Source organism: Acinonyx jubatus, chromosome A1 (assembly GCF_027475565.1).
Source record: "Acinonyx jubatus isolate Ajub_Pintada_27869175 chromosome A1, VMU_Ajub_asm_v1.0, whole genome shotgun sequence".
Lineage (NCBI taxonomy): Eukaryota > Metazoa > Chordata > Mammalia > Carnivora > Felidae > Acinonyx > Acinonyx jubatus.
The window spans coordinates 155997390-156024909 of NC_069380.1; the positions used below are offsets into that span (position 1 = coordinate 155997390).

Consider the following 27520-nt stretch of genomic DNA (forward strand, 5'->3'; position numbering starts at 1 on the left):
TTTAAGATAAATAATCTATATTGGCATTGCTTCTGTTCAACATCATTTGTTGAGAACCTTTTGCACCAGCTCCTGTCATAGGGACACAAAGATAGAAGGAAAAAAAAAAGGTCCCTGCCATGTAATAAATTACAAGTGTAGAATTAATAAAAAGAAGAGAAAAATAAGAAAGACCTGACCAAATAAGAATAATCCTTATTTAACTACTTATGTGTACCATTTGCCATTATTACTCAGCACAAGTAGCTTTATACACATCATTAAATATGTGTTGGGCTATCTTTGTTGTAACTTGTATTCAGTTGCAGCAGTAGCCTCTGTTTATAACTTTTTAGCCTTTATGTGGTCTGTTTGTGAAGAGTTTAAACAAATTGAAAGGAGACTTCCACCTGCAACTTCCCTTAAGTATTATGTGTGAAGTAAATGTCTATAATAGTTTTTGGCAAATGCATTAAATAAGTCTTCTCATCTTCTTGTACACCCCCCCCCCCCCACACACCCACCTTGCCAATCCTTGGCCCCACCACATCACACCTAACACGTTTTTCTAATCATAGCCTAAATCAAAGTATTTTTCTGTGCTTTGATGGGATAGAAATGGAAGAATTAAAGAGAAACTTCTCTAGTAGTAAGGGTCACAGGGCATCTGTGTTGGGGGCATGGGGAGCCCACAGTCCTTCTGTCCACTAGAAGCAGCATTAAGTACATCTCCACGGTTTCATGCCTGCTTGTCATGTGCTTCAACATCAGAATTCACTTGGAAACCTGTCTTAATTTTAGCATGTGTGTAGTGTTTGGGGTAGGGCTTCCCACCAGGAGATCACGGAAGCATAGAGGATGGCAAGCACTCCTATTCACTGAGCACTGACTTCCTCTTCACACCAGTGTTAACAAATAACATCAACAAAGCATAAATTTGTTCCACCTGTTTTGGTGCTTTGTATAAATGCTATCATAGAATGTGTATGGCTTTTATGTCTGGCTTCTTTCCTTTAACACAACATTTGTGAGATTCATTCATTTTGTTGGGTGTAACTGTAGATCGTTTACCTTCATAACTGTAGTGTTTTCCACTGTGTGAATAAACTCAAATATATTTATACGTTCAACTGTTGATGGACATTTGGGTAGCTTTCAGGTTGAGGCTATTACAATTGCTGCTATGAGCAATCTGATACATGTAGTTCTGTGAATGTATATATGTATTTCTGTTGGGAATATACCTAGAAGTGGAGCTGTCAGATAATAGGATATGTGAGCATTCAGTTTAAATAGATAACTTGCCAAACAGATTTCCAGACTAGTTGCACTGATTCTCTGGTCCATCAGCAGTGTATGAGAGTTATGGTGCCTCTCTTTGTTCCTTTCCATGTTCTCATTTTAGGCATTCTGGTATATGTCCAGGATGCAGTATGGTTTAATTTGCATTTTCTTAGTGATTATGGAAGTTGAGCACCTGTTGTATTCGTTGGTCATATACAAGTAATTTTTGCCACTTGTTCTAACACGATTATTCTAATAACATATAGACAAATTTCTTATCCTATTTTTTTCTCTAGCTATTTTCATACCCCCCCTTTTTTTAAACCAATATAATGTCATTGGGAAAATAAGTTCCCTCCTTTTAGGCTAATCTAATACAGTTGTTTTCTTAAATTGTTGTTACCTGGTAGTAAAGCGAACAACATTTGTTCTCTCAAAACAAGAGGAAGATTTCACTAAAATTAAATAACCTGATATATAGTAAGTGTGAACAGATTCAAGGAAGATTATGCATAGTCATTTTGGAATTTGAATAACTAATGTAAGTCTTTGGATGAGAGAAAATATTTTACATCAATTATATCTTCCTCAAAAGGCAGTCAGCCTTAATACTAAGAGAAGGAACAAGCCTAGAGAAGAACCCACCCTGATGGAACTTGCTTTCTAAATGACAATGCTGTTCTAGAGTTGATATGACATTGATAAATTTGATTTAAATCAAATGAGCTATTGTTTAATAGGCCTTTTATATTATTGGAATTCAAGGCTGCCAAGCTCTTCTGTGAAGTACAGTCATGGAACTTCAGAGAAGCCTTCCATGGTTAGGTGAGTTGGATAAACTCATTAAACTAACAGAGTTATTGGAGCATTCTGGGCTCTGCTAAAGACCACACGGGCAGTGTGACAGCCAAGAAAAGAAAGGCTAGAGAATAGTAGGAACCACAGAAATAAAATAAGCTAGGTTGTCTGGCCCTGTCCTCATTTTCTTATTTTAAGCAAATACCTAGTGTATTTATTGCCTGACAATGACTGACAAAGGTATATAAAAAGTTCTGGCTCTTGGAGTGCCTGGGTGGCATGGTCACTTGAGCAGCCAACTTTGGCTCACGTCATGATCTCATGGTTTGTGAGTTCAAGCCCCGCATCAGGTTTGCTGTTGTCACCACAGAGCCCACTTCAGATCCTCTGTCCCCCTCTCTTTCTGCCCACCCCTGCTCTCTCCCTCAAAAATAAATAAACATTAAAAAAGAAAAGTACTGGCTCTCCTTTTTGGAGAAAACAATTTAGTTGGTTGTATACTGCTGACTGAAACGTCATGTCCTTTGAGGCATCGATGGGATTTAAACTGATCCCAAGTCTTTCCAAATTGCTTGCTTAGTTATTTTTCTATACAGAGAATATTTTTATAAAAATGTATAATTCAAGGAACAGATTTCTCAAGGGCTTGAATGCCTTTGAATGTGCTACTGCATTGACCAAGCGTGAACACAATGCAGATCTCTCGTCACTTGTGATATACTGGGCATTGCGGCTCGACTGTCTACTCTCTCATCCCTATGTCTGTCCATCTATCATTACTGCCATACCATTTGAGTTTTGGAGGATTTGAGATTTTGGAGTGGACTTTAAGAAATAGATGTATACTTGAAATGTTTATCTTTTGGCATCTTATCAAGGACTTGCTAACATAGGTCCTGCATAGGGAAGAGGAAGAAATGAGAGGAAAATTATGAGAGAAGAAATGAGTTAGAGTCCCAGTTTTACAGTTCAGTCCTGATTCTGCCCAAAAAATTTACTGAAAGAATAACTCCTGAAAGGTGTGGGTGTATATACATACATATATATATGTGTGTATATATATGTATATATATGCATGTATATACATACACAGATATATATATTTACTTCTTGTCCTAGGGTATCACAAATTTGAGGGTAAAATGTATTTTGGAACATCAAAAAATGTGTTGAAATACAGTTTCTGCCATTATAAAATTTGTCCTTAGATCCAATATCAGGTGTGCGTGTGTGTCCATTTTCACCCATTACTTCATGGAGATGATGGGTGTGACAACAAACAAAGAGGAAACGAGACAGTTATTTCTCCTGGTCACTGGCCTTTGCTTTTAAAATTTTTTCTGGTCTTTCAAACTGGTATGTTTCCCTCTGCCTCTAAATGGTTCATGTTTCAAAAACATTTTGAGAGAATTGTTACACTGTGTTTTCCACTCCATGGTGAAAATCTCTAGCTGTATGTCCTACAGAAACTTGGTATGAGTGATGAACAGGAGTGAAGCGTCCACAGAAGAGACCACCTGATGGATCTAGCTTGAGTCCTAGACCTGTTCTCTGACACCACCCTCTTTTCTCCATCCCTTCTGGAAGTGCCTGAGTTATACCATCATCGGCAATGAACTCTTTGTGCTTTAAGGAGGGAGAGATGAGAATCTGTTTGACTTTTGCTCAAGTTAGTCTATTAACACCTTGAGGTAGTAGCAGATGTTAACTACCTGGAAGGCACAATGACCTTTGATTTGAAAGAAACCAGCGCTTTAAAGTTTCAGATAATTATGTTTGAGATAATTCACAGCTGGTCTGGGGCCTTCGCCTCTTTCATTGACAGTAAGCCATATTTTAACTCATCCCCAGATGTACAAAGTCTATTCATTGACTCAGTGAGTCATTAACTGCCTTTAAAGTTTCATTAAAAGCAGAGACATTGCTAAAGAGCCTGTATTAGTCACCCTTTGATCCAAGTTCAGTTAGACATTTGAGGAGAGAATTGATAACGTAACAAATGATGTCAAAAGAGAGAGGCTAACGTAGCTATCGGAGTCTCCACTGTTCAGGTCCAACAAATACTGAAAAACTTGTTGGAATGGCATCCGGTCAGCAAGTGTGATATGCTGCAGGGGGGATGGATATTATATTACTGAATATGATAGTTTATGTGAGCTCACATGTTTGTCCTGTCTCCTCCTCCTTTCCCGGTCTTCCCTTCTAGGTCATTCGATGCTGTCACCCCTTCCACATAAATAGCACTTCTGCTCAAGACATAGAGTTTATTTTGAAGGACACAGGTAATTCAAAAGCTATTTATGTTTGAATAGTACTTACCTAATTTAAATAGCCCAGCAATGATGAAATACTAGCATAGCAGAATCTAAAATAGTTTGGCCCAGCTTATTAAGTTGTTATGATGCACATTACAGGCTCATTTGCTATAATTAATTAGTGAAGAGAGTATAGAGCTTCGGCCTTAATTGCTTCTATCTAGCAAATGTTTTTGAGGAGAGTTCATTTATTAAGAGGAGCCTCACTGAGAAGAATACATAGGCAAAAAGTTCTTTCTTTTGTTCTTTCTTCACTTCATATATTTTTTTCCAATGCTATTATTTAAAATAAATTTTTTAAAGCTCTAAGTAGAAGCAAGTGTTGTGTTCCCTTGCCAAGCAGTCTTTTTCACTAAACTGACATTTCCTAAAATATCATCTTTACATGCAGTGTGTTTTTCTCCCACTGGTTGCTGGCTGACCTTTGTGCTTTAACTCTTTCGAATCCTTAGACCATTTAGGGGATAGAGTTGGAAGCCATGATGGGATTCATTTTCTCTCTCTCCTTGTCAAGCCTCCAGAGCAGGATAAGATGATGAGTACAGTCAAAACAGCAATACAAAACCCATAGAATAGATATACCACGTGTTGATATCAGTCCCCTGAACTAGTATTATTATTTTTTATGGATATTCATTTTTTACATGTCAACATGCAAACAGTAATAATTCTTTCATTATTTAGCTATAAAAATTTTTTGAAATGGCTCTTTACATATATTATTTCATTTAGTCATATTCTAAACACTGAAGCTGGCTGGGCGAGATGCTGTTCCTCTCCGTTTACAAATAATGGAACTGAGATTGGAAGATGCTAAGGGATTTGGCTGAGAGCACGCACCTGTTTAGTGGCCACCAGAAACAGGCCTGACTTCTGATAGTTGGCACATATCCCTCTGTACTGTTGTTGTTAAAGATTTTAAACATGCAGGAAATAGACAAAACTGATACCCACATATCTACCTCCTTGGATTTAACAAATGTTAGCCTTCTATTTATTTGCCTCAGACCATTTTTGTTTTGGCATTTGTAATCAAGCATTGTGAGTGCATCTAATACTGTCCTTCCTCAATCTCTTTTCCCATTCCTCCTTCCCTCCCTCAAGAGTCCCACAGTCCTGAATTTGTTGGGAAGCATTCCCATGCAAGTTTTCAGACTTTACTCTGTATGTATCTATCCATGAACATATATAGTATTATGCTGTGCCTTAAAATTTCACACATATGGAATCATATGTACCATGTCACAACTTCAGTTTGGTCCTATGTCTTCAGTAGTGTGTTTCCAAAATTTATCCATGTAAATCTAGTTCATTCATTTCAACAGGTGCATAGTATCCCATTGTATGAACACACCATGTTTATTCATCCATTCCTTGTTTATGGACATTGGGGTTATTGACAATTTCCCCCTATTTTAAAAAGTGCAGTAAAGAATATCTTTGTGACCTTCCCTTGGCCAAAGGTACAATAATTTCTCTAGGTCTGAAGGATATATCAGAACTTTAATTAATGTGCACATCTGCAGCTTTCCTAGGTATTAGTGTATTTTTTTCCAAAGCATTTGTGCCAATGTGTTCTGCCACAGATGGTACATAAATTCTTTTCCCCCATATTCTTTACAACAGTTGGAGTTATTAGCTTTCATATTGTTCTCCCCAAGCCTCTTCATTCCATTGGTGTATAATGATTTCTCCTTGTTTTAATTTGATCCTTATGTTTGCCTCTCTTTTCTTATATTGATTGGTTGCTGAGATCTCTTCTTCAACAAATTGTCTGATTATATTATTTGATTTGTTTCCCTATTGAACTTCTTGCATTAATCATTATTTGTAGGAATTTCACATATATTCTGGATATTCTAGCAATTATATCTTCTCCCAATCTGTGACTTGTCTCAGCATTGCTTATGGTGACTTTCTTGTAGTACAGAAAATTTTTATTGTAATGTGCAATATGATTTATCAATATTTTCCCTTGCATTTATAGTATTCTGCCTTTAAAGAAATCTGCCCTGGATTGATGTCATAAAAATATTCACCTATTTTTTTTAAAGGCTTAAAGCTTTATAGGTATTATAATAATTTTGAACTTATTTTTATGGATGGTGAGAGGTAGAAACCTACTTTTCCTTTTCCTTCATAGATAACCAGTTATTCCAGTGACATTTATTAAATAATCCATATTTTAACTTTTGATTTTTTAATTTAGTTTTTATTTTCTATCAAATGTAGGTACAAAATACAAATACTCAAGAATTCTACAGTCTATTTTAAAAATGAAAAATTGGAGTTCCCTTCTATTTCCTGCACCCCAGATACAAACACTATTTTATTCTTTTAGACTTTATAAAGTAAAAACAAACAAACAAACAAACACTTTTATCTCTTAATAGTATGCTCGTGATAACAGCTCTTAATTTGTCACATCGGGTCATTATTCTTTAACTTTAAACTTTGGAAGATGAGAGGTTTTTTTAGTTTGTTTGCATTCTCCTAAAATAGTGTTACTGTAATTTTGGTTTGATAAATATTCCATATTTACATTATTTCCATTATGTAAACTACTTACAAATGTACTATGTACTACTACAGTTTAATTACTTTTCTTTTCCTGCATATTTTTGGTTTGTTTTTATTGGAGTTATAGTCTTATTTTATTCATATATTTATTTTTTGTGTTCTTAACATAATTAGCTCCAAACTTCCTCTTATGCAAATCTCCTCTCATGTTCAAACACTTCCATTTTCTGACAATGTCATCTTTTAAAAATTATTTTAATTGAGAAAAAATTGACATATAACAAATTAGTTTCAGGTGTCAACATGATTCAATATTTGTATACATTGAGAAATGATAACTACATTGAGTCTAGTTAACATTCATCACCTCACATAGTTACAGTTCTTTTTCTTGTGATAAAAACTTCTAAGATCTACTCTCTTAGAAAATTTCAAATATATAATATGGTATTCATCACAGTCACCATGCTGTACATATATCCCCATGACTTATTTATTTTATAACTGGAAGTTTGTACCTGTTGACTCTGTTCACCCATTTCACCTGTCCCCTAACTCTCCTATATATAAATGAGATTAAATAGTATTTGTCTTTCTCTGTCTGACTTATTTCACTTCATGCTCTCAAGATCCACCCATGTTGTTGCAAATGTCAAGATATTATTCTTTTTATGGATGAATAATATCCCATTGTGTATGTGTACATTTTCTTTATCCATTTATCCATTGATGGACACATAAGTTGTTTCCATATCTTGGGTATTATGAATAATACTGCAGTGAACATAGGGATACATATATCTTTTCAAATTAGTGTTTTCATTTTCTTTGGATAAATACCCAGAAGTGGAATTGCTGGACCATGTGGTAGTTCAATTTTTAATTTTTTGAGGAGCCCCAATGTTGTTTTCCATAGTGGCTGCACCAATTTACATTCTCACCAACAGTGTACAAGGGTTCCCTTTTCTCCACATCTTCTTCAACACTTGCTGTTTTTTGTCTTTTTTATAACAGCCACTCTAACAGGTGTAAGGTGATATCTTATTGAGGTTTTGATTTGCCAGTATCATCTTTTTAAAGACGTCTGTCTCAAAGCCTTCTCACCCCCAATCTGGACAAGTTGTTCTCTAGGTGGTAAAAAGGCTGGTCTTGAGATCTCCTGTTATCATTCTGGTAATTCCCTTTGCTTCCCTCTTGGGTTAGATTGTTTTATGGATCCCATTCTTCCTTCTCTTGCCTTAATTTCCTTAATTCAGTGGAATATATTCATTAGTAACTTTCTGAGAAAGAGTATATGTTGGATAAAGTTTTGGGGATCTTCTATGTCTGAAAATATCTCTATTCTCTCCGTAACTTGGCAAAGTATAAATGTTTAGATTATTTTGCCTCAGATTACATTTTTCCTCAAAACTTTGAAGGCTTTACTCCATTGTCATATTTTTTAGTAATGCTCTTGAAAAGTCAGAGGCGTTTTGTTCCTAATCTTCAGTAACGGAAGAGTGAAAATATGAAAGAAGGCTTCCTGAGCTGCAGAACATGAGTCCCTCAGTGCTAGAGTGGAGTAGCAATAAAAGAGAATTTGAAAGAAACTAATGTGTGTTCAGTGTCTTCTTCCTGCCTTGGAGAGGTGGGCAGGACAACACACCCATAAGGACCCAGTGCGGAGAGAAGTCAGTAAGTTGGAGGAACCAACATTTTGGAGGTCTGAGGATAAAAGAGATTCCTGTGGGCCAAGAGAAGATAAACAGGTTTGTGTCATCTTCAAAGAACCTCCCTCCTCCCTTCTTGGTAGGCCAGGAGACCCCAGAAGCAAGAGTGTATGGGTGTACTTTTTGGGTCAAGATCTGAGCGGGTTCACAAGAGGTCAACCAAAAGGTGCACTGTTGCAGTGTGGAGGCTCCAAAGTGAGGGGCATCCCTCAAAGGACCCCCAAATTTGGTGCTTGCCACCCAGAGGACACTCAAAGCCAGATTTCAGTAGCACCAAGGAGGGCTTAATGGAGATGTTCTCAGTCATACCAAGTTTGTCTCACAAAGAACCACATTGTAAACACTCTTGGAGGAAGTATTCCAATAAGAAGAAAAGCAATTCTAGGAGACACAGCAAAAGATATGGAAAATAAAGATGATTAGATAAATGTGGTAAAGCTTATTTTGTCCAAAAGATTATCAGAGCCCAAAGGGAAAACAAACAAACAAACAAACCAAAAACTTCTTACCTTTCCAAAAGTAAAATTCTAGATAATAGGATGGGAAATAGAGAAGCAGAGACTAAAGTGTTGAGAGTGTGTCCTAACAACACAGCTTCAAAATCTATACAATGTCATGATTATGTAAGATGTTGTCCCCACCAGAAGCAGTGTCAGAAAATATCAGTGTATTACAATATATTTGTAGTCTTAAAAAATAATATATTCATTTCAAGAGATACAGGAAAATTACTTGATAATTAGTGGTAGCTGGTGGTGAGTAAAGTAGTGGTATGCTGGAAATATAATATTAAATAACCTGCCTCCCCTTCTCTGAAGGCTGGTGAACTTCCTGCAGACAACTCTACCTTGAGTGGGTGGTGGAAAATCTTAACTTTAAATGGAAATGGAGATTTGTTTTGTTTTGTCTTGTCTCACATCGCGTTCTCTAGAAGCAGAGAGTGAGTGTAAAATTCAGAACTAACAAATTTTTGAGGAGTGTTCTTCAGAAAAAGTCATTAAGTTTAAGGATAAGAAAAGTAAAAAAGTGGGGCCAGGGTATGATTTCAGGGTACATGCAACTTTAGTTACATAACAGAATTTTCTCCCCTGGAACCAGGGTCTGACCTCTTGTACCTTTAAAATCAGTTATTGATACATATGTGGGGGGGAGGTAGGGGAGTGGTATCATGACTTCCCAGGAAAGATGGCACTTGTCAGCTGATGGCAGTTCTCCTGAGAGAATTCTCTCAGAGCCATTCATAGGCCATTTTCACAGTAGCTGAGAGAAGAATGTACAAGCCTATAAAACGGGATGAGGGCAGAGTAGTGAGGAATGACAGCTTTTACCACACTGATTCATATATTGACCTGAAAATTCTAGTTTCTGGATTAAAATTGTATTTTACAAATTAAAGTGATTGTAGGATTTTCCACATCATGTGGAAGAACAGGCATGGGATTGCTTATTTTTATCCAGGAGTAGAGGAAGATGTTCTCCAACTAAAAAGGACAGCAAACAAAAACAAAGTGGCTTTTTGTGATTATATCTCATGCATCCTGCATGCTCAATACACCCCATGTGTGCACACATACACACATACTATGCATGTATGCATATGTACATATTTCATCACATTTTATGTCACACATACATGTTTGCACATGTATACATATATACACATATGCAGACATATTTCATTTACTATCTCATCTTATATTCTATAGATTAGAAAAAAACAAGTGTTATATTCTTTAAATGATTTTATTTACAAGTAGCTACTGTTAACACCAGTATTGTATAAGCATTAAGATCTATATGGCTGTTACTGCCATAGCAAAAGTATAGAAGATACTCACATTTTCTTTTCAGAATTATACTTCTTTGAAATAAAGAAAGTTGAAAAGAGGGCATTTCTTTTTCTGCCAAAGATCTGGAAACACTTTGTCCCTGGATGGACTTTCAGCCAAATGAGGATCTCCATAGGAATGGAAGAAATCACACGCTCTGCTCCAGGATCCTGCATTTGCCAGGTCACATTGCTTTACTTTGGATTTCTACCATCCGAGAGAAGGTCAGTCCAAAGACCTGAGACCTACCATGGTGCTGCAGATTGCTGAGCAACGCCAGGGAATATGTCCTCTTGCATCTTTGCCAGGTAAGGATCTGAAGATGAGATGTTTGCATCCCCAGTGCCTCACATTTTGTGCCAGACCAGGACTGCACTGCAAGAAGTCTCTTTGCCAATTTTCCTTTATTAAGAATATACTCCCTTCCATGCCCAAGAATAATATTATGGAAAAGGATAACCATTTAGCTATGTTTGACCATGGTCCTAAGGAATTCAATGGGATCCCACAGAATTCCAAACTACACGTTTTTTAATTCACAAGTAAAGGATGAAAGGTATGTCAATGGACATGATAACAGAAAATGCATAGTTCTTTAGAATGCTTTACAACGTCACCAGAATGCCAAGCATCTGTGTCTTGATGGATGTCATATACTATGGGTATATACATAGTATGCTAGCCTTATATTTTGAGCAATAATGAAACATACTTGGGAAATTGTGAAAGCAAAGCTGACCATTAAGGACTTGGCATTTCATTTTGCTGTATGGAAAGACATTTAGCATGTGGTTTTACACCCAGCATTTGGGAGTTTTTCCAAGCTCAGTGGTCCTATACACAGTCAACATCCTCTCTTCTAGAGTTTAGATAGCCCCACTAGCATTCAGAATCTTCAGGCCCACACTGAACCATTATTTTAAAGCACACTTTTTAGTGCCAGACAACAGGCAAACACTAGTGAAGTTCCAGGGAGAGGCATGTTTATTTGTTTTCTGCGGTTCAGAAACCATTTCCGTTTGCTTGAATAAGACACTGTCTAAAAGCAACTTCCTTTCTTTTCCCATGGCTCCTTGAAATGGCAAATTATTAAAATTATCAGGGCTACTGGTATGAGAATGAATGAGAGGTGATCTCATTTTGGAGGAGGCAAGGAACAGAAAATATTTGAAAAATTAACATAAATCCATTCTATGAGACTCAAGATTGTGTTTTTGGGGGGTCTTTGATAATTCCTCTCTCCCCTCCCTTGATACACACACACACACACACACACACACACACACACACACACACCTTGGTTCTAATACTGCATTATTAAGATGATTCATCTCAGGCTGAAGTTCTGTCTTTTAGCCTGTATCACTACTCAGGAGAGGTCATGAGTTAAAAGAAAACAATGAACAATGAAGTCAAATTAACAAACAAATGAGTAAAGTTGCTGAAAAGAAAACTTTGTTTATATGTGAATCTCTGTGTACAGAGAGACCTGGTACATCAATACTAGACTGTTAATCAGAAAATCTGGATTCTGAACCCTTCCCTGATACCCATGTGACTTTGGGTGAGACCCATAATCACACTAAGCCTCATATCCACTTCTGTAAAATGCTGAAACTAATTACCTGCTTTACTAACTCCAAAGAATTATAGCTAAGTGTCAAATGAGATAGCGTGTGAAAATATGTCATGAACTGCAAAGTACTTTACTAATATAAAATACCAGTAGGACATAAATATGTTAAAGCTAAAAATTGAATTTGTTTTCTTAACTTTTGTCCCTTCCTATTTATTTCTTGTGCCACGAGGCCTCCATTTTCTCAGTTCCTACTCATAACTGGTCTGCCTCCAGTCCCATCGTTCAAAATCATTTGGTCTCTCCTTTAATTTGAAGGCAGATAAATCTTAAATTACCATTTTCCAGGGAAATGTCTTAACTCTTGGAAGCCACTTGAGTCCCATATGGTATTTTAAAATAATAAAAATAAGATGCCCACAGTAAAGGAATAATGTGGATGCTAATGTAACCAAGATGTCAGTTTAGATCTCTCCTTTGCTTGACAATCTGGAGATCTGAATAAGTTGATTCCTACTCCCAATTCCATAGCCCACAATTGATCAAAATAATGTCATATACATTAATACATTATTGAGAGCATATTTCTTGAAGATTGCTAGGTTGATCTGGACCTTTTTCTTTTAATTTTTTTTTCAACGTTTTTTATTTTATTTTTGGGACAGAGAGAGACAGAGCATGAACGGGGGAGGGGCAGAGAGAGAGGGAGACACAGAATCGGAAACAGCCTCCAGGCTCCAAGCCATCAGCCCGGAGCCTGATGCGGGGCTCGAACTCATGGAGCGCGAGATCGTGACCTGGCTGAAGTCGGACGCTTAACCGACTGCGCCACCCAGGCGCCCCAGGACATTTTTCTTTTAAATGACGGAAACTCAACTTTAAAATATCTTTAAAAAGTAAATAGGTTCACTTATACAACTAAAAAATTGAAATGTATGACTTTAGGCGTGGCTAGATCTAGTGACTCAAATTGTATCAACAGAATTCTGTCTTCTTTTTGCTCTACTTTCCTCTGTTTTGTCTTCACTCTTGGGCAGTCTCTCTTCATGTGATAGACATCCTGATGAAGGCAGCCTGAATTAACTAGGATTTATTAGCAGTTAATTACTGCTGCAAATAACAAAAAAGTAAAATAGAAATGGCTTAAACAAGGTATTTCCCTCTCACATTTGGGTCTAGATGTAAATAATGTATGGCTTGTAAGACATCGATGTCCCATGAAGTCTTCAGGTACCCATTCTTACAACTTTCTGAATAGCCATCCCTCAGTAAGCCATTGGTGTAATACTAGGAAGGCTTTTTAGTTTCCATGACTCTTGTAAATATTCATCATAACTGCAATATAACCACATATTGTCTTTTTAAAAAAAATCATTGTGAGGTTATCACAACTCTAGGAATATTTACTAAATATGTTACTTAAAATATTGCTAATTTTGTCAGGTTAGTGCTTTTCAGTCTTGGCTGCTACTCCTTAGAATCACCTAAAAGATTTTAAGATAAAAATTGATTCCAAGATTTCATTGTTGACCAATTAAATCAGAATATCCAGGGAATGGGGCCTGGTTTGTTTGTTTGTTTGTTTGTTTGTTTATAGTTTTCATCATGTTAGCCTCCACAAGCAACTAAAATTAACATTGATTGAAGCCTAGGTTGGTTAATTGGTCTTCCCTAAACAAAATTTATCCAAAACGGAGTATGAAAGACACAATGGCTCAAATGTAAAGTGGTTCTTTGCCTTGTATCTAGGCACATACATGACTTAGGTGTTCTCTAATATCTCCATCATCTGCACATGCAATAACTCCAAGTATCTTCCTAGCTGAGGGTATTTGGATTCACTCTCAAGAAGGATCCAAACCTCCCTGTCTTTCCCATCTCTCTGACCTTTTGATTGGCAGGGCTTTTTCTGTTGTTTGAGCTGTGTGGTTCATCCTTGCTGATGAATAGTCTTAGCATCATTTCCATCTTGTCTAGACTAAAGCTCAACGCAGCACACACTGTTTAACAATTGAAAGAAATACCCTGATCTCAGCCCTGTCCTAGGACATGCTTCTGAAGCTCCTCCTATTTGTCTTTATACATATGCAGAAGCCCCTTGGAGCCCAGAACTTGGCCTTATACCAAGCATCTGTATCTTGCTTGTCCAGTGTCATAAATCCACCAGTGCACCTGTTTATTTAACTTGGTTCCTTTCTCAAATGACTTCACCAAATGTTAGTAACTGAAGGTCAGGTTCAGAAAAAAATTATTTTTATGGTCTGATCAGCATATTCAAGGACAGAAACCTAATGAATGAAATATTTGTGTCTCCCCATCTCTTTTCTTCAGCCATTGTTTAGAAAGCACCAGATTGGACTCTAATGAAAATGGGAGGCACCAGTTTAGAGGCAGAATCTGCATGAGCTATTGGGAGGGATGTGAGAATCATGAGCTGTCCTCTTCTGCAGCTGCTTACTATTAGCTCTAAAAGGAATGAACTTAGTGTTTCACTGAGAAGAAAAGGAAAGAAAGAGCAGGGGGTGGAAGTGTAGGATAGCATGCTATCTTTACAAAACTGTTTTGGTGTAACTGATGAAGGAGAAGGATAAAGTTGATCCACCCATTACCATCAGGGTCAGAGTCTGCTAAAATAACTATTGGTTGAATCTCTACCTGCTTTCTCACTGCAATTGTAAATCAAATCCTGATGGGCTGGAGAGTTTCAGATACCTCTAACCTGTTAGGAATCCTGGAGTGCTAATAATCAGGTGTCCTTTTGCCCATGTCACACTCCTATGCCACAACACCCCTGCAGCTAACCAGTATAGGGTTAAGTTTTTGCTGAGTTCCTTTGTCAAGGGTGAGAGGGGACTCTGTTCTAGGCCTCCCAAAAGCTGCCTCTAGGAGCCAGGTCTTTTCATAGAGGCAATCTGGTGGGGAAAGAGCCTGTCTTTGAAGCCTGATAGATCTGCAGTTTCCTGGTTGTGAGGGAACAAGTGAAAATGACTAATATTGTGTAAAAGGGGCTCAGTAAATGATACCTGTAGCCATAGTAATCACATAGGATAGAAAATAAGATACCAGGAGGGAAATCATAAACGCAAAGTGGGTGCTGAGACAACAGACACATCAGCAGGGCAATTTAATTTAGGAAGTGATCAAAGAGGAAAGAAAACTGAGAAAGGGTGGTACCTATTGTTTTAGAGGACTTGAATTTATTCATTTTTTTCTTCTTGAATCTTTTCATCTTCATGGAAAGTGAAAATGGGTTGATTCTGATGGCAGTAATCTTTGACTACCCATAACCTAGTCCCTTTGCACAGGTCAGCAAAAAAATAGTACTGCAAGGGAACTCGTTCGTTCTTTTTTTTTTTTTTTTTAATGTTTATTTTTTGAGAGAGAAGGAGAGAGAGTGTGCAAGTGGGGAAAGGACAGAGAGAAAGAGGGAGAATCTTTCTGAAGCAGGCTCCAGAATCTGAAGCAGCTCCAGGGGCTGAGCTGTCAGCACAGAGCCTGACACAGGGCTCAAACCCCCTGAGCCAAAGTCGGATGCTCAACCAACTGAGCCACCCAGGTGCCCCAGGACCTGGTTCTTTCTAATTATAAGTCTGACCCCACTTAACTGTTTATACTATTATAAATAATTTACTGTTTTGAGTCTTGGTTTCCTCATCTGTAAAGGTGGTGAGAAATGCATGTCTTTTTCCCAGGGGGTTTCAAAGGTTGAATGCAATAGTATTTATCCATTTAATTTACTGAATTTATTCACTTCACAAATAATCTATTGTCCTCTATGCACCAAACACTGTTCTAGATGCTGGGGATATAGAATTGAACAATTCAGGGTAACATCCCTGCTTTTATGGAGTGACATTTTAGCAGTAGGACAAAGATAATAAAGACATAAATAAATGTCTAATATATCAGGTATCTGTTAGGATGTCCTTGGAACCACAGTAGAGGGGACGGCCATCTTGCCAGCACAACCGAAGGAAAAGCCCCTAGTAGCTGCCAGAACGAATTGGAGGTCAACCAATCACCAAGCGACAGCACGACCTGACTCGAAAAAGGCCCACCCGGACCTAAACCCCTAACCGCTGCAGCTTAAAAACCCCACCCCACCACACCTGGGTGCGACTTCCCTGACTCCTCTCTCTCTCTCTCTCTCCGTGAGTCATGGAACCTCGCCCAAGACCTTAGTTCCCAAATAAAGCCTTTGACGGCTAAAATTTTTTAGCCTCTGACTCCTATCTTTACCCCGCCTTACGCCTGACCCTAACGGTATCAACAATTGCCATGAAGAAAATAGATAGCTAAAGGGGATAGATTTACTGAAAAAGCTTTGTAAACTATTAAGACCTATACAAATTTAAGATTTTGCCCTATTTCAGGCTTGATTAACAGGATTAAACTCAAGGTGTTTGGCACTGGAGAGTGCATTAGATTTTTCCTTACAAGAGAAGTTCCTGTTACTGCCCTTTGTAAGTTCAATGTTTTTTAGAAGGTTCCATTTTCCCCACCTTTACCTAAGTCCTTATATCGGCATGAGGCTTCTAGGAAAGGACTCAGATCTTTAAAATAGAGACAAATTTAAATATATCTAGGATTTGAATGTTTCCTGAATCTTAATTTCAATCTTTATGTCATTGGAAAGTTCTTTTTTCTTATTTTGCCTAATCCCTATTTTGGATTTCTCTGTTCTTCTTTTTCTTTCTATCTTTCTTTTTTTTGTGAACTACTCAGTGCTTTATTTTATTTTTGTCTGTTGAAGATAGAATCATTATCTTTATAGGTGCTCTGTGTTAAATATTAATCTTCAATAGAGGTTGCACTCAGTTCATTTTATGTAATTTCTTGATTAATGTTAAAAGCACACTTCTCAAACATTTATGAATGTACCTCTAAATGCAAGGCATGTCTTTGAATAGAGAGAATAGCGAACCACTCTGTTCTTTCACTGGGTTGGACACAACTGAATTAAAAGTGAGGCTGAGAAGCCAGTTGCAGATTTTAACACAAAAACAGAGGCTTCTCACCTAACAGTCTGAGTACTTCCAACTCCAACTGGAAGGACTGCGTCCATATAATATGAGTTGCCTTTGGACATAAGTTAATGGAATTCAAATGAATTTAGATACTCATTCCATTTAGCTGGACTACTTTAAAATGGAAACTCCTACTGTTAAAATTCAATAGTAACTGTTCATTATCTCTCATTCTAAGATGCTTTAAATGCTTTTTAGACTGCCTCTAGTTGCCACAAGCTAGGTGACCAACAGAAGCATTCCCTAAGCCTGTTTAGCAGTGACAAAACATTACCTTTTTCTTGAAGGTCAAGGAGGGGTTGATGGATGGATGTTGTGAGCATTTCCTATACCTTTTTCTTGGACTCAAAGAACAAATATTAAAATAGTTGATAAGAGTGTTTTATAAAAGAATGTGCCCCTAAAGTGAGAGGCAGGATATGGACTGTATCGTGACTTTGAAAACACCGTATTTTGCACCAGTAATCAATATTATTAGCTTTAAATTATCCTCAAAGTTTAAATCTGGGGATTTTTCTCTAAGTTAGTTTCTCTAAAAAATGTTTGATTTGTCTGAAATGGAGAGGACCCTTGCATTTTTATTTTTAAAAATTGTTAAGAAGGGCAGAAATTAAGATAATATTGAGATCCTAACACTTGAAATCCCATTTAATAGTCTCTGTATGAGGGTATTTTTTAAAGTAACAATTCATTATCGTTTCCCTGCTTCCACCTATTCTTTTTTAATTTTTTTTAATTAAGAGAATTAAAGGTTTTATTTATTTACAGTTTGTTAACAGAAAATAAAATTCTACATGATACAAACACCAAAATAAACACTGATTTAACTAGGCATTTAAATATTTGCTGAAACATTATCTATTTCTTTCTCAAATCCTACTTAAAAAATTAATTACCTACTTTCAAAAGTAATTTTTTTAATGTTTATGTGTGTCATTTCCAGCATGAAACTTGCCTTTTAAAACTAAGGCTCAGAGACAAATGATCCGTTCCATTTTTTCTTTCTTATTTTCTTACCTTTCCTGTCCAGTTCTCAACAAGCTGTGTATTCGTGTACCTGAAGGACAAGACAAACATCTTTTTTGAATAAAGCTGTGCTATACAATTTGCTGGCATACATGAAAGGAATTCTCTCAGGCACATTCTTTTTTCCCCATTTCCTCCCACTATCTTGACCAGAGGTTCTCCCTACCCAAACTCCAATCTCATAATCTGAAAAGAAAAAGAAAACATTGTTCCAGCTCATTCTGGTTTGAAAAATAGGCCTTTGAGTGCTATTTACAGAGTCATTTCCATGACAATATCAAAGCCTTCAATTTCTATTCGGTGTTAAAAGAGGAAAATCTCTCATTCAAGTGACCCTTCAGACCTGTATTTTATCCAAGGTGTGAGATCCTTGTGAAATGAGCCCATAAAGAAAATGGTTAGGAAAAACCAATAAGCACACTCTGGGATTCTTTCCTGGGGTGTTGGGTTCCATGTAACCGTCAGCTTTATTTGCATTAATCCTCTATTGAATGTAAGAATTAGAGAAAGCTCTTTAAATGAGGACATTGAAACTTTTTCTACCTCTGTTCTAGATTCTATTGAAAGTCTAGGCACATCTAAAAAATAAAATCACATTTGTATAGGTAGTGGCACTTACAAGAGATCAAAAAGTTCAAATAACTGAGGAATTTGCAAGATGAGTATTTCAAGTGCAGTCATATCTGTTGTCTCTTTAATAGTGATGAAAGTCATCCTACAAAAGGAGTATTTTTGGTAGCCTTAGAAACAGAAACCCTTTTTCTGGTGGGATTTTTGAGTACTAATTCTGCTGTTGGATTATCCAAACACTGAAGATAGTGAAATAAGACATAAATATGCTAAACTTTAAAAACTTTTACTTTCAAAAAGCTGTTTTGAGTTTCAGATGGAATTTCCATCCTTTTCTTATTTTGTGGGAAGGATTTTGGCTATTAAACTGCACAGGGAATCTGACCCTTAAGAGCACGAAAATCTTGGATGCACATTGAACTAATGCTATAAATTTTCTTATATGTCTACAGATACTTTGGAGGAAATTATATGGGACAAGGGGACCGGTTCTTCACCCATTCCTCTGCCATTTGTAAAGTAAAAAGTACCTTTGAACAGAGTTTCATAATAATTGCATAATTATTTTTGTTTTCTCATCAATGCCAGCCTGCTGCTGGTGAGGTACAGCAGTACTGAAAACAAGTCATTGGAGAACTGAATTCTAACAACTTAAAAAATACTGTTTCTCCTTTCAGATTTGCAAAAAAACTATTTTAAAAATTTCTGAGCGGTGACACTTTAAAAGAAGTAAACTACAGGCCAATATCTCTGCTGAACATATATGCAAAAATCCTCAATAATGTATTAGCAAACTGAATCCAAAAATACATTAAAAAAATTGTTCACCTCGATCAAGTGGGATTTATTCCAGAGATGCAAGAATGCTTCATTATTGGCAAATCAATCAACGTGATACATCACACCAATAAAAGAAAGAATAAAAACCATATGATCACTTAAATAGATGCAGAAAAAGCAGTTGACAAAGTACAACATTCATTCATGATAAAAACTGTCAACATGGGGTGCCTCTGTGGCTCAATTGGGTAAGCTTCTGACTCTTGATTTAGGCTCAGGTTATGACCTCATGGCACCTGAGTTTGAGCCGCCTCAGGCTGTGCTGTGCCTCTCTTTCTGCCCCTCTCCCATGCATGTGTTTGTGGGTGTGCTATGTGTTTGTGGATGCACGCAGGTGCTCTCTCAAAATAAATAAATAAACATTTAAAAAAAGACCTGTCAATAAAGTAGGTTTAGAGGGAACATACCTTAATATAATAGAGGCCAAATATGAAATACCCACAGGTTATGTCATACTCAACGGGAAAACTGAGAGCTTTTCCTCTAAGATCAGAAACAAGACAAGGATGTCCGTCCACTCTTACCCCTTTTATTCAACATAATACTGGAAGTCCTAGCTGCAGCAATCAGACAGCAAAAAGAAATAGTGCTTGCTTCTGCAGCACATATACTAAAATATTGGAATGATACAGGGAAGATTAGCATGGCCTCTGTGCATGAAAGATATACAAATTCATGAAGTGTTCCATATTAAAAAAAATCAATCAATCAATCAAAGGCATCCTAATTGGTAAGGAAGATATAAAACTTTCACTATTTGCATATGACATCATATTGCATATAGTAAACCCTAAAGAATCCGCTAAAAAACTACTAGAACTAATAAATAAATTCAATAAAGTCATAGGACACAAAATTAATATTCAGAAACTAGTTACATTTTTATACATTAATGATGAAGAAGCAGAAAGAGAAATTAAGAAAGCAATCCCACTTACAAGTGAACTTAAAAGAATAAAATACCTAAGAGTAAACTTAACCAAGGAGGTGAAAGATCTAAAACACTGATGAAAGAAATTAAAGATGACGCAAATAAATGAAAGATGTTCCATACTCCTGGATTGGAAGAACCAATATTATTAAATTGTACAATATTATTAAATTGTACATACAAGTCAAAGCAATATGCAAATTTAATTCAATCTTTATCAAAATACCAACAGCATTTTTCACAGAACTAGAACAAATAATCCTAAAATTTTTATGAAACCACAAAAGACCCCAAATAGTCAAAGCAATCTTGGAAAAGAAAAATAAAGCTGGAGGTATCACAGTCCCAGGTTTCAAGATATACTACAAAGCTGTGGTTATCAAAACAGTATGGTACTGACACAAAAATGACATAGATTAATAGAATAGAATAGAAATCCCAGAAGATAAAGCCAGGCTTATATGGTCAATTAATCGATGACAAAGGAGGCAAGAAGATACAATGGGAAAAAGACACTCTCTTCAACAAGTGATGCTGGGAAAACTGGACCACTTTCTAACATCACACACAAAAATGAACTCAAAATGGCCGAAGGACCTAAATGTGAGAAGTGAACTGTAAAATTCCTGGAAGAAAACAGAGGCAGTAATCTCTTTGATACCAGCTGTAGCAAATTTTTCTAGATAGTCTCCTCAGGCAGGGGAAATAAAAGTCAAAATAAAAAGCTTTTGCATAGTGAAAGAAAGCATCAACAAAAGACAACCTACTAAGTGAGAGGAAGTATTTGCAAATGATATATCCAATAAGGGGTTAATATCCAAAATATATAAAGAATTTATAGAACACTGAAAATCCCACAAATAATCCAATTAAAAATGGGCAGAAGATCTGAATAGACATTTTCTCAATGAAGGAATACAAATGACCAACAGAAATATGAAAAAATGATCATCACTCATCATCAGGGAAATGCAAATCAAAACCACAATGAGATATCACCATGAACCTGTCAAAATGGCTAAAATCGAAAACACAAGCAATAGCAAGTATTGGCAAAAATGTAGAGAAAAGGAATCCTTTTGCATTGTTGGTGGAAATGCAAGCTGGTGTAGCCACTGTGGAACATATTATGAAGGTCCTTAAAAAATTAAAAATAGAATTACCATATGATCCAGTAATTCCACTACTGGAATTTCTTTATCCAAAGAAAATGAAAACACTCATTGGAAAAGTTATATGGACCCCTATGTTTATTCCAGCATTATTTACAATAGCCAAGATATGGAAGCAGCCTAAGTGTCCATCGGTAGATGGATGGGTAAAGAAATAGTAGGGGCACCTAGGTGGCTCAGTCAGTTAAGTGTCTGACTTCGGCTCAGGTCGTGGTTCATGAGTTTGAGCCCCGCATTGAGCCCTGTGCTAAGGGCTTGGAGCCTGGACCCTGCTTTGGATTCTGTGTCTCCCTCTCTCTCTGCCCCTCCCCTGCTCAGCTCTGTCTCTCTCTGTCTCTCAAAAATAAATAAATGTTAAAAAAAATTTTAAGAAATAGTAGACACACACACACACACACACACACACACACACAGAGCGGAATATTAGTCAACCATAAAAAAGAGTGAAATCTGGCTATTTGTAAAAACAGGGATGGACCTAGAGGGTATAATGCTAAATGAAATAAGTCAATCAGAGAAACCATGTGATTTCAATCATATGTGGAATTTAAGAAAACAATTGAACAAAGAAAAAGACAAACAAAAACCCCCAGACTCTTAAATACAGAGAACAAAGTGGTAGTTGTCAGAGGGGAGGTGGGTGGGAGCATGGGTGAAATAAGTGAATGGGATTAAGAGTACACAGCATGATGAGCACTGAGCAATGGATAGAATTGTTGAATCATTATATTTTATACTTGAAACCAATATAACACTGTATATTAATTATACTTGAACAAAAAAATTTCTAAGGAGTGATTCAGCTGCACAGAATGAAGCGATAAAATAGTAATCATATAATCATGAATAGATTAATATTGACTCCAAAGTCTATGTACTAAAATAATAAATGTATACAGTTTTAAATTATTTATTTATCTATTTATTTATTTATTTGAACTATCTCATTTTCCAAAGGACTAGGACACTATGGGTATATGACTATATTACAAGGACAAGTAAAATACTATTCTTGAATACATGAAGCAAAATTTTTTAGCTTATTCCATTTATATGGCTTGGACAAAGTTGACTTTTTTTTTCTACTTCTATGTTATGCATATGATATTTCTGTTGTAAATATTTTGCTCAAAATATTTTAAATTTGCCTTGTGTTCAAAAAGGACACCACTTTATTGGAGATAATGTGCTTAGTGGAGTGAACATAGGTTTTGGAGTCAGGAATTTCAATGCTGGCTTTACTAAATATTATTGGGTAAGTTATTTAACCTTTCCGACTCTGAGATTTCACATGTAAAAATTAGAAATAATGCACAATTTTCAGTTCTTTGGGGGAGACAAATGAGATGAAAAAAATGTGCCTAGTATAGTGCTTAACATGCAAGTGATTTATTTTATTATTGTTCCTATTCTTTTTAAAAAAAAAAAGTTTCAACATTTTTATTCAGAGAGAGAGAGAGAACACCAGCAGGGGAGGGGCAGAGAGAGAGAGGGAGACACAGAATCCAAAGCAGTCTCCAGGCTCAGAGCTGTCAGCACAGAGCCCAACACAGGGCTCAGACCTACAGACCGTGAGATCATCACCTGAGCCACTCAGATGCCTAACAGACTGAGCCACCCAGGAACCCCAATTGTTGCTATTCTTAATAGAAGAGTCTACTACATAATTTTGTTTAAAACCTTCTTTGAAGACTTTTTTAAAAAAATTGAATTGACTAAATGTAGTGGCCAAATGGATTAAGTTACCAAATTGTTTTGTTTTATGTAGATAAAATTAAGCTTTCATTGTGCTGTTTGTGTTTTACCTACCTTTCCACGGTTATACGCAGGCTTGGGGGCCTTACGCAATACCAGGGCATAGATGCGGGAGTAGAAAAATTCTCTTTTAGTTATTGGTAAACACCAGTTGCTGCTGGTAATTCTCTGGATAGAGATCAGGAAAAACTCCATTCTCCTTTCTGGGTCCTAAGTTAGTTGACTATTGTCATAAAGCAGTGAGTGGAAGGTTAGGATTTTAGGAAACGGATATTAATCAGAACAGTTTTGTTCTGGGGTTTTTTGTTTCTTTCTTTCTTGGTGGTTTTTTTAATTTTTTTTGTGTGTACTTTTGTTTGTTTTTGTTTTTGTTTTTTTTGAGAGAGAGAGAGAAGAGTGAATGGGGAAGAGGGGCAGAGAGAGAGAGAAAATCTCAAGCAGGCTCCATGCTCAGTGCAGAGCCCCATGTGGTGCTTGATCCCACAACCCCATGATCATGACCTGAGTGGAGACCAAGAGTCAGTTGCTCAATCAACTGAGCCACCTAGGTGCCCCAATAAGAAGAATTTTTATAGCAATGCCTCTTTTATTTTCCACTGAAAATAAAATTAAAATCAGATATATCCATACTGGTTTCTCAGTGCTTTACTGACGAGGTTTCATGTTTTATTTTTTTTGGTCTAAGCAACAAAGATGAAGATTTCTATATCCACATGATATGGGTATGATAGCCTTTGGGAAATGGACAAAAAAGTTCATTCAGAGTTAAGTTCAAAAAACACAACCTATACACTGCTTCCTTTTCACAGTGAGGTGAACTCCTTTTCTCTTTTATATCTGAGATGATTGACAGGGATGACATTTATTAGAATGTTTTTTTTTTCATTTGGGTCAAACATCCTTTATTATGTAGTGGAAATATTACAAAGCAGGAAGCTGTGATAGTCAACCTTCAAGGTGGTGTCTAATGAGCCATACCCTCTGGTATTCTTGATCCTATGTGATCTCCTCCCATAATCAGTAGGCTTGACCTGTGTAACCAATAGGATCTTGAGGGAGTTACAATGTACAGTTTCTGAAGCTTGGTCATAAAAGACATTGTGGCTTCTGCTTTGCCTTTTCTTCAACCTCTCTCCTGAGGGAAGCCAGCCACCATGTTATGAGAACCCTCAAGCAACTCTGTGGAGAAGAGGAATTGAGGCCAATTGTTAACAGCAAAGGTGCACTTGCTAGTCATGTGAGTGAACCATCTTGAAGTGGGATCTTTCAAACATAGTTGAGCCAAAATGACATAACCAAGACACTCTGATATTCTTGACCTACAGAAACCATGCAAGATAATAAATAATTTCTATAATTTTAAGCCATTAAGTCTGGGGATAATTTGTTATTGCAGCAGTGGCTACCTAATACACAAGCATATAAAAATTCTTATGAATAGATGTAAAGGCTTTGTCTAATAATAATCTTTGTCTAATAATCCTTTTTTTTCTTCCCTGGGTAATATATACAGATTATCTTTTGGGAATGGAATGGCTCAAGTTTTGTGGTCCTGCACTCTTTAAATGACAGTCCATCTTTGCCAAGTTCATTTTTTTCTCCAGAAGACAGATTTAGCACATGTCAAATGACCAAGAGTTTTAGTCAGCTGAGTCAAGACAGTATAAAATTCTATGTGTGTCCATGTGGCTCTCTTACCTTCTCCATCTCTTTCTCTTACTTCTGTGCTAGTGTTGGTGGAGATGAGTGAGTGGGGCACAGGAAAATTTTTGCTGTTTTTGTGCCAAGCCTTGGGATAAGGAAGCACTAGAGACTCTGGGTTTCTGTATTCTCATCTTAAACTCATTACAGTTATGCCTTCTCTCCAAGGACCCATCGGGTCTTCCTTATAGGACTTTCCAAAATGTCTCCTATTGTCTCTCTCTTGTCTGTATTTGTGTGGTAGAGGTGGTAGGTGGAGGTGGTAGGTATGGAATTTTTCTTTCTTATTTTTTCTGAGTATTTTGTCTCTACTCCAGATATTATCCATTTAAGTTCTTTTTTTTTATTTTTAAAGTTTATTTATTTATTTTGAAAGATACAGAGAGATAGAGAGAGGGAGAGAGAGAGAGAGTGCACATGCATGTACAAGTGAGGGAGGGGCAGAGAAAGGGGGGGAGAGAGAATCCCAAGTAGGCTCTGTGCTATCAGTGCAGAGCCTGAGGTGGGACTCCAATTCATGAACCATGAGATCACGACCTGAGCCAAAATCAAGAGTTGGACACTCAACTGAGTGAGCACCCCAGGTGCCCCAGTTCATTTAAATTCTTAAGTACTTGAAAACTATAGCCAGCAAGACTCTTAGACTTCTCTGTTTTTGCTTTGTTTTATCCTGCCTCTCAGTCATATTCTTTGAATGAAGGGAGGAAGAGTTGGAGGAAATGCTCGGAGAAAAAAGGAATACATGTTAATATCTCAAAAATACTATGCCAACACACTTCTGACAATTCATACTGGGGTTTCAAGTTTTACCCAGATTTTTCCCTAAAATTATATGTGAATAAAAGTTATCTGAAGGTGGGAGTAAACACAGAGAATTAAATTTAATAACAGCTGAGATGCTTCTATGGATCCTATGTGTTTTAGAAAATGTGAAACATCCACTCTTAGGACTGCCACAAATAAAAAAGTTTTGCAGTAGTATAACTTAGATACATTTTGATATGACAGTAACTATTGAATTCCTTTAGACATTTCACAAATGTAGGAAAACTAGTTCTTAGTGCTATGTGTTGAATTTGCAGACCAGTGATCTTATGCATACATATTACACAGAGAGCTATTAAAAATGCAGGTGCTCAAACTCCACCCCAGCAATCCTGATTCAGACTGAATTGCCTGTTTCTTTTATGGGTGTGGTCACTTTTATTCCTCAAGTTGTGTATTCATCTATTGACTGATAGGCTAATGTCTCACAAGATAATTATGTTGAGTTTAGAATTCATAAAGGAAGGAGAAAGTGATTATTAAGTGAAAATTTTGTGTTCTAGTAGTTTGTACAGCTCTAAACAATGTACAAAATACTGTCAAAGAACAGTCAACACAGAGGAAGTGGGGCCAAGGAGTGGAGAAAATCACGCAGGATTCTGATGATACCAGCTATTTGCTTAATGCTAGTATACCCTTGGACTATTCAGTTGCATGAAACAATAAATTCCTTTTTTTTTTTTAAATTAAGCTACTTTGAATTGGGTTTTCTTACATCTTAACTAAAAGAATATCAACTAATAACAATTCTCCACAAATGGTTGTTGAATATATGTTTGAATGAAAGATTGAAGTACGTGGGGAGAGGGTATTAAAATAGCCAACTCCTCCTGATACTCTTCTTTGGGTAGGAGATATCATTTTCTGTAGCACAGTTCCAGTGGTTACCATTTACATGGAACATAATATTAATGGTGCTCCCCAGGATGTGGGCAACAGGGCAGCCCTGAGGAAAGATGATTGTGGGGTGAAGAAGAATCTGTGGTTCTTAGTGCTGCATCATTTATACCCTGGAGTCCCATTTCCTGAAAGTGGGCAGACCACGTTCTCTATGTTACCTTGTATTGTGGATCCATTACTCTTAAGGACTTCCATACAGTTTCTTCTTCTCCTTACAGAGAACGCCAGAAACATTTAATATTGCTGTGCTAAATAGTATTTAGAATATGTGTAGTTCTTAAGCTTAAGCCTCATTATCATATACTTACACACAATTACTATTTTTATTGTAAGTTTTATTCTATTAAAGTATTCATTTTACTGAATCAATTCATGGTGACTCAGGCTTTATAATTTATTATTCTACAAAATGTTCAAGTGATTACAACTTTAAAAAAATTGGGGCAATTTTCTTGCTCTATATGCATGGATTGACTTGAGTTAAATCTTTCCTACTGTTTGTGTGTGTGTGTGTGTGTGTGTGCGCGCGCGTGCATGCATGCATGTTTTTCATCTGTATATACAGCTCCCTTATATATTCACTCACTTGGTAGTTTGAAGAAACACAAGAAAGACAGCATGGAGAAGAAAACTAATCTCTTGTTCCCATTTTAAAAATTTAGCAGTATGCTTCCTCAATAGAGCTCACCTCAGGGATTATTTTAGTTTTCTCCTGAAATTCTGTGCACTCTATTGCATTAAGTTTTTAAGTGACTCTTTTTGT

General features: G+C 36.7%; 1 long non-coding RNA gene and 1 other non-coding gene across 5 annotated transcripts in view; both read left to right on the forward strand.

Moving 5' to 3' along the window:
* LOC106969292 (uncharacterized) overlaps nucleotides 1-27520 on the forward strand; it is a 172283-nt gene that overhangs the window by 122640 nt on the left and 22123 nt on the right. For 2 of the 4 annotated variants that reach the window (XR_008299795.1, XR_008299797.1), the window contains exons 8-10: nucleotides 2029-2088; nucleotides 4268-4343; nucleotides 10516-10742. This is a non-coding gene — a long non-coding RNA (uncharacterized LOC106969292). The other 2 variants (XR_008299796.1, XR_008299798.1) reach the window with 2 other exon arrangements.
* On the forward strand, nucleotides 20060-20168 carry LOC113595011 (U6 spliceosomal RNA). Its single transcript, XR_003415487.1, has one exon. It is a non-coding gene; the product is annotated as a U6 spliceosomal RNA (small nuclear RNA).